The sequence below is a fragment of the Nomascus leucogenys genome, chromosome 18, assembly GCF_006542625.1.
Source record: "Nomascus leucogenys isolate Asia chromosome 18, Asia_NLE_v1, whole genome shotgun sequence".
NCBI classification, from domain to species: domain Eukaryota; kingdom Metazoa; phylum Chordata; class Mammalia; order Primates; family Hylobatidae; genus Nomascus; species Nomascus leucogenys.
Window position 1 is genome coordinate 9,101,530 of NC_044398.1, and position 13,085 is coordinate 9,114,614.

At 39.2% G+C, this 13,085-nt stretch overlaps 1 pseudogene; it reads right to left on the reverse strand.

Annotated features, from left to right (window-relative positions):
- Window positions 1–10,611: 10,611 nt before the first annotated feature.
- Window positions 10,612–12,884, reverse strand: LOC100603721 (annotated as a pseudogene).
- Window positions 12,885–13,085: the final 201 nt, after the last annotated feature.

Below are 13,085 nucleotides of genomic sequence, written 5' to 3' on the forward strand. Positions count from 1 at the left end.
AGGTAACAATTTAACACATAAATGTTTTACTTTCACAGAAGTCAGTGAAGGGAGACATAACCCATGAACTGAATTTCAAAATGGAATATTAACCAAGTAAAGGCCAAAGTGAGATTCATACGAGAGCTTCCTGTGGTATTATCATAGCTCCAAGCAACAGTTTGATTAATGAAAATGACTCAATTAAGGAGCTTAGCAAAATCCCAGAAGGAACAGTGGTGCCAAGAACTCAAACTTTTTAGAACAGTATGTTTTTCAAACACCAAATAAGAATACTTCAAATGCATTATTAATGCTCAAAATCACCTCCAGTTATAGATAATGAATTTTCAGTAATTACCTTTGAGTCTAATAATCTCAAAATTATGAAAAGAAGCCAAATACTCAGTATCCAATAACAAAAACACAAACCACTATGTACCAATCATACAAAGGACCAACTTAAACCAAACCCCAAAAAAGGTTTTAGAAGTATTTTATGAAACATTCAATTCCATTGAACTGACAGTCATTCAGAGCTGATGTATTATGATTCAGGTGAAATAATGTATATACAGCCCTTATAATGGTACCCATTGCATAGTAAGTGTTTAGTAAGTTATCATCCTAACACCTTAAAAATCTGGAATTTTGTGGCAAGTCTGATGTGCATGAAACCGTCCATGTGATTTTGGAATGGGCTTTGTGACTGATGGTCTGGCCCCTACATATCATGATTAAAGTTCTCAAACCAAAGAGAAGTGAAGGCTGCCCTAATCCACCCTAAAAAGATGAATATTTTCTAAAGTATAGAAGAGTCAAGGAACATATTCTCCAACTTAGAACACAGCTCTAGTATAGTATAGATTAAAAAAAATTCAAGTGATTTTACATTATTACTTCCAAGCCTCTTGGAAACTTGGTATGAAGTACCTGGATAGAGAAAAATATAAACCTTAGAAAGAAAGGCAAATGCCTGAGCACCCTGCGTTTGTCTCAAAGAGTGTAGCATTTGAAGGAAAATCCTCTTGGGAATTTGTCCAGGCTTCTTCATCTCTTACTCCTATTTTCCATTGAAGCCCTTCACTGTCTTGTTTCCTGCCATGCCTGGGATTTAGTGCTTAAGGTTCTTTCTTGCTTCCTTAATCCCTCATCAGCTAAGATCTTGCCATAGCCTTCCTCTGAGCTACACCACACTAGGCCTACTGAATCAGAATCACATTTTATCAAGATTTCCAAGTCATCTGTATGTATAATAAAGTTAGAGAAGCATGGCCTAAGACGTATAATTTAGTTCTCTTTTGCTTCATGATTTCTGTGGAGAACCTTAAATTGCATATCAAGCAGTTTGTGGTTAATTCAGTAAACAATAGGGAGCCATGGAAAATTTTGAGCAGAAAAATGAAAAAACACATGCCTAAAATTGTTAATCTTGATGACTAATGACAATCTTATTGCAGTAATGTTTCTAAATTACTTTGGCTTGTGAGAGAAGTTGAGTAGAAACTGATATTAGATATTGATATTAGAGCAAATGTGATGCACCATTTTAAAAAATTTCACTGGCTTAGAATCTTATAATTGAGAATGGAATACGTCAAGTTTTGTGTTCCAGTTAAGCCAACATTTACCCTCCAGCCAGAGGAAGCATCCTTGCGATAGTACTTAATCATTTTCAACCACAACCTGAAGAGGTCATAATAATTATTTTTTCTGATATGCTTGTGATTTAGCCTTATGAGTCATCCTTCTTAGCAAAACAGAAATTGGATCTGGAGCCATGGAATTGTACAGAAATAGCTTATGTTTCAGCTTCCCAGATTTCTCACTCTGCTTTTGCCTTTTTTTTTTGAAAAGCACTCTCCTAACTGTATGATTTCTAACCCTAGAAATCATCAAGTGTAGTTCCACACCACAGACACGTTGACCTTCTTCCAATGAACTGATTACCAGTTCAGAAAACAAAAGCCAAATCATGCAAGAACACACACCAGTAGAACGTTACAGGCAGCAGTAGCACTTGTGAACAATACAAAACAAAAGGTGAAGATTTAAAGCACCGGGAGACACAGGAGGATAAGGACATTCTGAATGCAGTCAAAAGCTGGAACAGGAGAAGTGGTAATAATTTAATTTTAGCAGAGCTAAAATTCTAAGCCTATCCAATGTAAAATTAGCAGCTATAATTTGTTGCTTACATACCAGACACTTTATATATATATTTCCTAATTCCCCAACAACTCTGCAAGGTAGGCATCCTTATTTGCTCTTTGCAGACAAGTACACTGAGATCCAGAGTTTACCTAACTTGCCCCAAATCACAGACATATTAAGGGTAGAATCTGGGTATTGTCCCAGGTTTGACTACCTCTGAAGTCAGTACCTGTCCACTCCACCACAAGGCCTCCTTGGAGGGATCTTCTTCCATTTTTCTATCTGTTAAGAGTTACCCCACTATCAAAGAGATGAGCCCCTGGGCCTCCTAAGACAGCATTTTCCAGAATGTGCTCAATGGAACACAGGTCCTAAGAGATCTTCTGTAATAAAAGGAATTTTAAGAACTGGGAAAATGAGGGAATAGGGAATACTCAAAGGATCTCAATGCACATTTAAGACAGCCTTGGGAATTTACTTGACCTTGACACATTTGTTTTACCTATATTTAGTATTTTTGAAAACAATATGGGAAGCTTTAGTCTCTTTTTATACCTATGCCTACGTGCTTAATAGCAAGACAAACCAAACAAAAACCCTTAAGCATTATGGGAAAACCCACTGAGCCAGATAAAGAGCTCACATATTTGTGAAGAACTAACTCCAAGCTGATAACTAACTCCTGAAATTCCTTATTCCCTCCTCTCTCCCATATCCTGCATCCATTTAGATTCTTGATTCTGATCTTTCTTTATCTTTCAAACCTGCCCTCTTCAGCAGAGATAGAATATCCCTGCTGCCAGTGCCTGTTTTCAGAATCTTCATTTCCACATTTAATCTTCCACACCTCATTTCTCCAATCAATTTCATCTTCCACACTTCATCGAGAAATCTTTCTAAAAAATTGAATGTTAAAAAATACATCTGCTTGTGCCAAATTTTGTTTTAACACCTCTGCTATCTCTCTGCTGCTTATTAGAAGAAGTTCAAGCCTTTAGCTGGCACATGAAAACTTCACAGTCTGGTTCCAGTATATACCTTGATACTCTTTAATCAAGCTGATCACAACATCGTTTTCAACACATTCTGGGCCTTTCATGATTCCTTGTGTGGTGTTCCCTCTGCCCAGAATGGTCTTTCCTTCCTTCTTTGCATAGCAAGCCCTATTCCTCCTTTACACCCAGTTAATTATCACCTCCTTATTAAAATCTTTTTAAGTTTTGTGAGACAAAATTTTGCTACTTTATGTTCTCACAGAGTTCTGTTTCTTTCTCCAAAAGTTTACCCAATATCTTTTTATTTTAATTGCTTTCTTGTTTTTCATCTTTACTCAACTGTAAACTTTTAAAAATAGAAACTATGTCTTATTTATTTTTTCAGTTTTGTATGTAATAGCTATTCATTAAATGTAGCAAAAATTGAAAGCTCATTACAGAGCACCCCAGATATAAATATTTAGTTAAGACAGCTGCTCCATTTTCACTTTCACACTCTCATTTTGAAGTTCAGCTTCGTCATACTCCAAGCCTCTTGGATTCTCATGACTTTCTAAGTTTCACAATTATGTCTTTAGGATTCCTGCCTGAAGTGTGGCAGTTGATCACAATACCATTTCTTTGATTATCTAGTGCCTCATGAACCAAGCTTATCATTTCTGACACAAATATTTATGATCTAGACCATGTATTTCCTACGGAGGAGAAGATTTTCCTTTTGAGAGGCATCTAAGCAGTTTCTTAAAAACTTGAAAGTCAGTGAACTGGGCACAACTTTCCCCCATAGTGATGAATGTTTCCTTTGCTGTTCTCAGTGACCCTTAGCAAGATAGCAGTGTTTATGTGTCATGCAGCAGCTCTCAAAATGTGCTTCCTGGACCAGCATCAGCAACACCACTTGGGAAATGAGAAAAGTACAAATTATCTGCCCCCTACCTCTGACACACGGAATCAGAAACTCTAGAAGTGGAGCTCCATAAGCTATGTTTCCACAAGCCCTCCAGCTGAGTGTGAAGCACACTAAAGTTTGAGAACCACACTGTAAGAGCTTGGGCTTCCAAAACAGACTACTTGGATTCAAATCTAGTTCTGCCTCTACACCTTGTGTGTTTCCTGACACCTCTGGTGCTCCATCTCACGTCCTCTTGGTCTGCATTTTTCTCCTGCCATTGCTGGGATGCCTATCCCAATCATACTTTGCCTCAGCTGCACCCTTGTCTCTTGCTTTGTGCTTCGTCGTCATCACATGGTACACCTGTAGAAACCTGTTCAACACTCTGATGCATGCACAAGCCTGAAAATGCAGGGAAATTAACCACTTGTGGGACAAACCTTTAACCAATGGAGATGGGAGTCAGTTATTAATTAGTCTCTTCTGTTTCTTGAGGACAATTTTGTGGCTTGTTCTCCTCAGCTCCTCAGAATGTCTCAGGAGTATTGAGGCTCCTTGCCTACTCAGTGACCATGTCAGTTACACACATTGGACTGGCTTTCCCTGCTTCCCTCTTTCACTCTTCTCAGTCCCCCATTACTGGTCATTAGGGCCACCTCCCAAAATAAACTACTAATTGGCAGGCAAGTCCGTGCGTCCAGCCTTTTGGGGAAGTCCAGGTTAGACATCTTATGAACACACAATTTAAAAATATATAATATTCAATGGTAGTTCAATAGAGGCATTTCTACAGAGAGATATCTAATACAGATGCATTTTGGCGGTATGTTCAAAGTTGTTAACACATGGAAAATCAGGATTGTAACCCTTGAAACAGTTTGTGAGGAAAGGGTAGGTTGTTGGGTGCAGAATGCATCAAATTTGTAGTCTGGTGATTTACATCAAATTTATAGTCAGTGATTGAGGAAGGCATCTGAGAGCTGCAAGGAATTTGTCTCTGTGGCCTAGCAAAACTTTTAAACAATCAAGCCCCAAAACCATCTAGAATCAACATCAAGGCAAATCCATTCCCCAACATGATTTTTTCTCCTGAAATCTGAAGGGTGCTCCTCTGGGACCATTTTCTCTGTGGTCTTTGTGTTAATTTGGTACTTAATTTTGTCTATAGAAGAATCATGGTGGGGGCTGGAGGGCAGTTTGCAGTAAAATCTACTTGTGGAGAATTCTACAGTGCTTAAAAGCTGAAACCACTGGATTCCCAAGAACCCACCGTAGTATACTGTGTGAAGTTTGAGTCTGATTTTTAGAGACAATTCAACAGTATCAGAATTTTCTACAGATTCCCACATACTTTCAAGAGTAAAGAGTTTAGTTGGGAAACTAAGTTTTCCAGTTTGGCCAACAGCAGGGTATTAATAATGGAAAGGGTGGTAAGGAGAGCAGTGTGTTGTGATGGGAAAAAGCAAGGCATTTGCATTCAAAAGATATGCAGTAATTACTTCTGCTATCCTGCTTATGTCCTATTACTCCTTTTAGACTCAGTTCTCTCAATATTAAAAAATAAAAAGCATGAATTATCTCTTCTACAAAACCTAGCTGTATTATGACATGATCATTTGAAAATTATGGATGTAAGTGTGGTGTGAATGTGTAAGTCTGTGTGTGGGATATGTTTGTGTGTGATCATGTTACACATTACAAGGATCATGTAATATTCTTTTGTGGCTTTTGAGGTAGAATCTCAGCTCTTTAGACTTGCCTTATAAAATTCTTTGTGATTACAATCTGGTCTATGTCTCCAACCAGTCTTTTCTTTTATACTCTATACATACTAAATGTCCAGTCACCCCAGGCTATTATGTCTCTTGCCTGTAGCCCCTGAAACATGTTGTTACTCTGTCTGTCAGTGTTTCTATCCTTCCCCTGGCTTTTATCTACCAGCCCTTCAAGTCCCAAATAATTATAAAAGCAATAATAATACTAGTTATAGTATACTAGTAATGATAGTTTGAGTAACACTGAGACAAAAATAATAGTATTGACTATATCTTTGCAGAGCTTACTCTGCCCAGCAACTGTGCTAATAACTTTTCATACATCATCTCATTTAATTTTTATCCCAGACTTATGAGGTTGTTTTATTGTTTTCATTTTAAAAATTAAGGAACAGAGGCCTGAAAAATGCCTGCTCAAAGTCATTTCCTCCTGAAAGACCTTCCTGATCTCTGAAATCTCCAGTGGCTTCCCATGCTATGGACTCCTCTAGCACCAATAATAGCAATTAACACTACATTATGATATCCACGATGCTCCAAAAGGTAGTCTTGCTTACTATTATATTATTAATTACTAGCACAGTATTTAGTACATAGTACACACTAAATAAATAATGACTGACTGAATGAATGAACTAATAGACTCAGAGCTCTCCTTTCACAAGATTGTGATTTAGTCTACTAAACATCAGTGTATCCCATTCCTCAATTTTGTCCATCCTCCCTTTGCTCTATAATTTCTAGTTACTGAATGCATACTCATACTCAGTTACTATACCTATATATATAAAAATATATAATTATATATATACTGAGTATGCACTCAGTAACTAGATGCTCAGTATCTGAACCCTTGTCAAGCTTCAGTAGCAGGTAGGACCCTATCTCTCATTAAGAAAGCCAAAAGGCTTGCAAGGATATTCCTTCAGCCATGACTGTTCTCTGATTGCCATTGCAGTTACAACACATGGAGCTGCTCCTGGCTCTGCCGCTTTGTGAATTACTAGAATTTATGTAGTATTATTTCCTGAGCTGTGTGTGGAAGTCAGAAAAGGCTCACAAATAGGAGCCTCCCACAAATTCCAGACTGTCTCTCTCCATGTCCCCCATAAACAGGATAATATGAGAACTTGAAGATTCAACTTGCTTGCCTCTGGAGTGGTCCTTAGGTAGTTGGGCACCCATCCTACTTGGCAGAAATTCCATATAGATTAATGTGAGTTGTGAGTAGGGTACAATGAATTTCTCAGTAAAGAAATAAAATAACATGCCAGGGTTTGTCCCTCATTTGAGATACTCTTTCTGGCTGATTTTGTCTTTCTTGCAATTGGATTACAGCCAGATTCACTTTTACTTTTCAAAACCCAGAGACACCACGACTTAATAGGATAGTCTTCCCTGTTAGTCATCAGAGACCTCAATTAATTATAGATTCTGCCACAATCAAAAGGAAAGTTGGCAATCTTAGTTAAAGCCAAAACTTCACTTAAACATTTTCTCTTGCAGAGATACAGGTGTGACAAGAAAGGGTATTCCAGTTATAGTTTCAGAATCCATTGCTTATAAAGTATCATTTCCTTGTGTATACAGACTCATTCACTTAGGGTTCTACCATAGCAGCTGCTTCACATTTTGAAATTGAAACAAAAGGAATTTCGAAAACAAGCAGATGTGGTGTGATTGGATTACTGGGTGGGGTCTGAGGTCCTAAATGTTGTTCTTGACTATATTGTGGATCTGATGGTTTTGTAGGAATATTCTGGCTCCCACCTTTAGCATCTGTTTCCAGATTAAATTGGGTTAGAGTAAGTGTCTAGGGCAGTCCCTGTAAGACAAAATACTTTTTAAAAAATTTTAAATGTAGTTTGAGAAGTGTAGAAGGAGGAAGGACAGTCCCATACCATGTTTTGGTGGTGATGGGCAGGGTCTTCTCAGCAGCTTCTGAAGTTCTGGGTGGCCTGAGTCTGTGGTCTGTGGGAATGGACCTAATTTTCCATCCCCTGGGGTGGCTCTGAGTCAACCTAATCATGAGAATACTTTGGTAAACTATCTAAAGGGAGAAAAATGCAGCTTCTCTGACCCTAAACTTTCCAACTCGGACAGGGGAATGAGGAGCCTTGAATCCAGATGTGTTGCCCACAGTGTTAGATAGCCAGATGTTGAGAACCAGCTATCTCATAGACTCATTTGTCTTCTTTAATTTTTGTCCAAATGTGTGCCAACAGCAGGATCCAGCAGAAAGTTTTATTGCAATCTCCGTTCTTCTCATAACTTCTCTGTGAATGCTGGCAGCACTAAAAAGGTGATAGGAATGGGTGTAGGAGTGGCAAACCATAGCACTAAGACACTTTTAAAAACTGAGATGGAAGGATGCTGATCACCTCTGATCTACCACATGACAACTTATAGGAGAGAAAAAAGCGGGGAAGTCTGACTCCACTGAGCTTTACCACAGTCAGTAGCTATTTGGGACACATAATCTCAATCTCAAGGTTTCTGAAACAGAATCATCTAGAAGTGCTTGCTAAAAATACATATTCTAGATTCCTGCCCTTCATATATGGAATTTGGGGCCAGGAAATATGAATTTTTAAAAGTTCCTGGTATGATTCTTATGTACTCCAAAGTTTGAGGACTTTTGCATATTTGACAGTACAGGCACTGTGCTCCAGCTACTGTGAAGATCCACTTAACTGCTTAACCATAATAAAGTTATATTTATTTAAGTCATAAAATACCCCCCAAGTTACTATCCCAGTGGGGTCTCTATTCTACCACATTTTACCCCTAAATTCCAGTTGCTAACTCTCATTCACGTTATTCCTGATGCCTGCCTTGCCTTCTTACCTGGTTTTCTGGCTCTTGTTAGTTTCGGGAACATAAAAATCTTAAAATGCCAGAGCTCGAAGGGACCAACTCTCCCAACAAATAGATACTGAGAATCTAGCATTGTTTTAAGGAGCTCCAATCTGCGGAGCCAGAGCCATATCAGTCCAGAGGCAACGCCATCTAAAGCAAGCAACAGATACATTCCCCTCTTTTTGCCATTTTTCTGTTTGTGATTAGTTCTGTATGAGAATAGGTTCTGTGTATTATCATCATTATAATCCCATGCATTTAGCACATGCCTGCATATTACAAGCTTATGACAAAAATCTGTTTAATATAGGAAAGAAGGAAGGAGATAATTTTCTTAAACAGAATTCATGTGGACCTGAGCTACCACTAATAGCCTTTATGCAGCCGAGACTGTTGGTGTTCATCAGTAACTGGTGCCATCAATAAACTGCATTAATTTTCTTGTGGGCACAAAACCACACTTTCCAGTCTCCTCTGTGGTAGATATGGTTGGTCACGCAACTGATTTCAAACCAAAGAAAAGTGAGTAGAATTCAAAGGTACCACTTCATGTCTTGGGCCATGAAGACCTCCTAAACTGGATTCTTGTTCTATTTCCCCATCCACCAACTAAATGGAGTTGACTAAGGCCCTAGAGGAAAGTGGATCGACAAGACTATAGAACCTTCAGTCTCTGACTATGTGGAACTTAAGCCCCCTGGCCTTCACTGGATTATATGTGGGCAAGAAAGAAGCTTCTATGTTCTGCATCCATGAAGATTTTGCATTGTTTGTTACATCATGTAGCCCATTCAACTAGTTATGCTTGGAAACAGTCATGTTCTCACAGTTTTTGCCATTTCCCCTGATGTTGCATTAGCCAGATGTCATTGAAATCATGTTTCTCTCAGTCTTAAGTTTCCTGGTTCCAGAGAGTCTGCACTTACCAGATCCGTGGTCACCAGCCAAAGAGTCAATATCTCTGTGTCTTCCAAAGTGGTGAATAATACAAGAAAGAATCTATACTGAAGAGAAGAAGGTAATATGTTAGGACAATTTTCATCATTACCAAAGTGACCCAATCATGAGGGCCAACTTCACAGGTTCTATGCTTACTTTATGGTTCTGCTGTTGCCATCTTGAAACACTTAATACTTTCTTACCATTTCATTTTGCACTGGGCTCCACAAACAATGCAGCCAGTCCTGCCCACCATAATTAAAGGAAATAAAGAGTTGCCCATTGGCCTGTCTTTGACTTCTACCCCCTGGGCAACTGGCTGCAAGACTTTTTGAACTATGGGAGTATGAGCTCAAAGACTACACCTGATCAGTAGTCGCCCATGCCACAACTTCATCTCACATCTGCCCTGAACTATGGATGTTTCTCTAAACTCTGATCTTCCTTACTCTTTGGAAGATACCTTGATGGTGAGGGTGGCAACATATTCCAGTGTAATTCCCCAACAAGGAAACGGAAGCTTTCTTTTATAAAAACTAGCAAGAAGCCATGCCACCATTCTGAGAGTTTTCTGGCTCTGGCTTTGCTTTGATACAACATCCCCCACCCTCATCTTAATGTTTGAATAATCTTCTGTTGTGAAGCTCCTGGTTTCTGATTCCTGATCTAGAGACTACCCCGATTTTTCATTACTGATTTGCAACCTCAATTATCTGAGACTTCAGATGTTTTAGATTCTCCTCTCAGTGCCAATGTGCTTGTCCATTTTCACATGGCTCCTCATGGACATCCCACTGATTCTTCTAACTTTCTTTCCATTCAGGTCCTGGAATTTGCCCTGCAGTTCTAGTTTGCCTGTTAGTTCTTGGCTAGGTTTTTCTTGTTGTTGTTGTTTACACAAGTCAGACTTCAAATTTTGCTATCATTATCAGAGGTATTCTTCTCTTTTTATGTATTTATATATTTTTGTTTATTTATTAAGGGTTCAACTATTTATTGAACATGTTATAAAACAAGTTTAGTCAAAAAGACCAAAGCCCATGTCCTCATCAGACTCCTCAGATTCTTCTTTTTTTACTTCCACTTCCCTCTCCTCAGCTGAGGCAGCAGTGGTAGAAGTGGCAGGACCTCCTGCTTGTGTGGTGCGGGCTGCTGGAGGCATCTACCAGCCCCTGCGTTGCAAAGGAGGCTGCCGATATTGACACTGGCAATACTTTCAAAGAAGCTAGGCCAAAAGGGCTCAACAGTTACAGCAGCTGCTTTAATGAGGGTATTGAATTTATCCTCCGTGATGGTCACCTCATTGTTTTGCAGAATGAGGGCCCAGTAGATGCAGACAATCTTGGGTGAAAGTGGGACCGGAGCTGCCGGCCCACAGTACTACTTGCGAGAAGTAGCACCACACCCGGCAGCTTGAGACTCACATTCACCACATTGCGGGTGGAGGGCCTCACCCCAATGTGGCCTTAGCTTTTTCAGAAGGACCGAGCACCTTGGCAGCAGCTGAGGGAAGGGACTCTTCCCGTTTTAATGTGGTCTTAACCAATGTTTAACAACTAGTTGTTTAGGGGAAAGGGGAAGAAAAGCCCCCATTTGGCTACCTTATTTTTTCACCAAAATTGCTTATTGATATTTCTGTCTCCAGTCTTTCCCCTTTCTAACCTTGTCTCCATATCACTTTCTAAAATGCGATGTCATCATGTTATAACCTAGGTTAAAATCCTTTAGTAATATCTCACTGCCTGGAGCAAAAAGTCACGCATGGTCTTTTGTGACCTTGGTTCGATTTACTTCTTCAGCTTCATCTGTCAGCCTTCCATCTCTTAGTCTATGCTCTAGCTAAACTTGAAATTCCCCCACAATGTAGTAGCGTTTTTTTTTTTTTTTTGCCTCTGAACCTTTGCCTATGGTATTCCTCTGCCCAGAATGTTCTCTTCCTGCTTTTTTTCACGTCGCTTATTCCTATTCATCGTCAGGAGGTCGTTAGATTCTACCTCCCCACTAGAGCTGTTCCTGATATCCTCCAGGATGGTTTTATTTGTTTATCCTTTATTCTCATAGTACATTGTTATCTATACTAATAATGACACTTGTATGTATCAGGGACTCAGCAGGAAACAGACAACATACTCCAACTGGATAATTTGAGAAGAGTTTAATAAAACAAAGGAATAGTCGGGATTTAGGGGAACCAATAATAGATAGTTCAGTACCACCCTGGTACTAGTAGCATCAGAAAGTATTTCCACCCTAAGCTTGATGAAGAAAAGAGAAGTAGTTAATACAAGCCAAAGAGAATGCCTGAGCCTTATGAAGGCTGTGGCCCTTTGTAGAAAGATCCACAGCAACTCCACAATGAGGGATCCTGGGAAATACATACTCAGCCTCACATTCCTCATGTCCTCCAGTCTACTGCCAGTGACTTCAACGAACTGAATCCAACCAGAAGCCAAAGGGTAAATGGAGACTGATATAATTCATAATACATCTAATCTATAAAGGTCAGCCTCCTAGTTCCTAGGTCATAGAATAGGATTGAGAAAAGTAGAGTGTGAATCTAGAAGGACAAACACAAGGTATCCAGCACAAACTGATGCCCATTTATTGAATACCTATTTTATTTGACAAATGGTATCCTGGTTCGTAAAAGTGCCCTACATTATATATAAAGTTATGTCCATTTTACAAGTGAGAAAACTGAGGTTTGGCTAGCAATGCTAGCTAACAGGTGGCATAGTACAGATTCGAATCCATTTCTATCTGGGTCTGAAGGCTGAGCTCTTGCCACTTTCCCATACTGCCATTACTGGTGTGGTGTTTTTTCTTATCCACTAGACTATAGTCTACTTGAGTACAAGGTTAACATTTCATTTATCTTTATATCACTCGTGCCTTGTGCAGTGGCTAGCCCATAGTAGATAGAGTAGATGATAGATATTTGTGGAATTGATTAACAAAAATAACTGAATGATTCAGTATTTTAATTTATATAAGTGGGGATTGGGTAATTGGAGTCTGCCAGGGGATATTAATGGATTATATCTGGCACTAAGGCACCTCTTTGTAACTGTCCTTTATAAATAATTGCCCTCCTCTTCATATTAAAGAGAGAATAAAAGTTTATCTGGTCTCTTAGCCATAATGGAGTGTAACAAAAGCTGACAATAAGTGGGTTTTCTGTATGCTGATCATTTTCCATCTTCTCTCTGACTTGGCTAAGAGCTGAGGGTAACAAACAGTGGAGCTTGCTTTCCCCAGTTCTTCCTCTATGACTTTTTTTCGAGTTGTCATGTCCGTTTCTAAAGGTTCATTTCTCTTTCCCTTTCACTTAACTTGGCTTTTGTATGTCTGTCCATCACTGGCTCTCTAACTATCAGCTAGGCTAGCCTGACTCTTCTATAACTTTCAAAGGAAGCTGCCTGCTCTCAATGTATATGCTAGAGAATGGGTTTTGGTAAGTCCTTAAGAACAGTTGTTTATGTTATTTCAAAG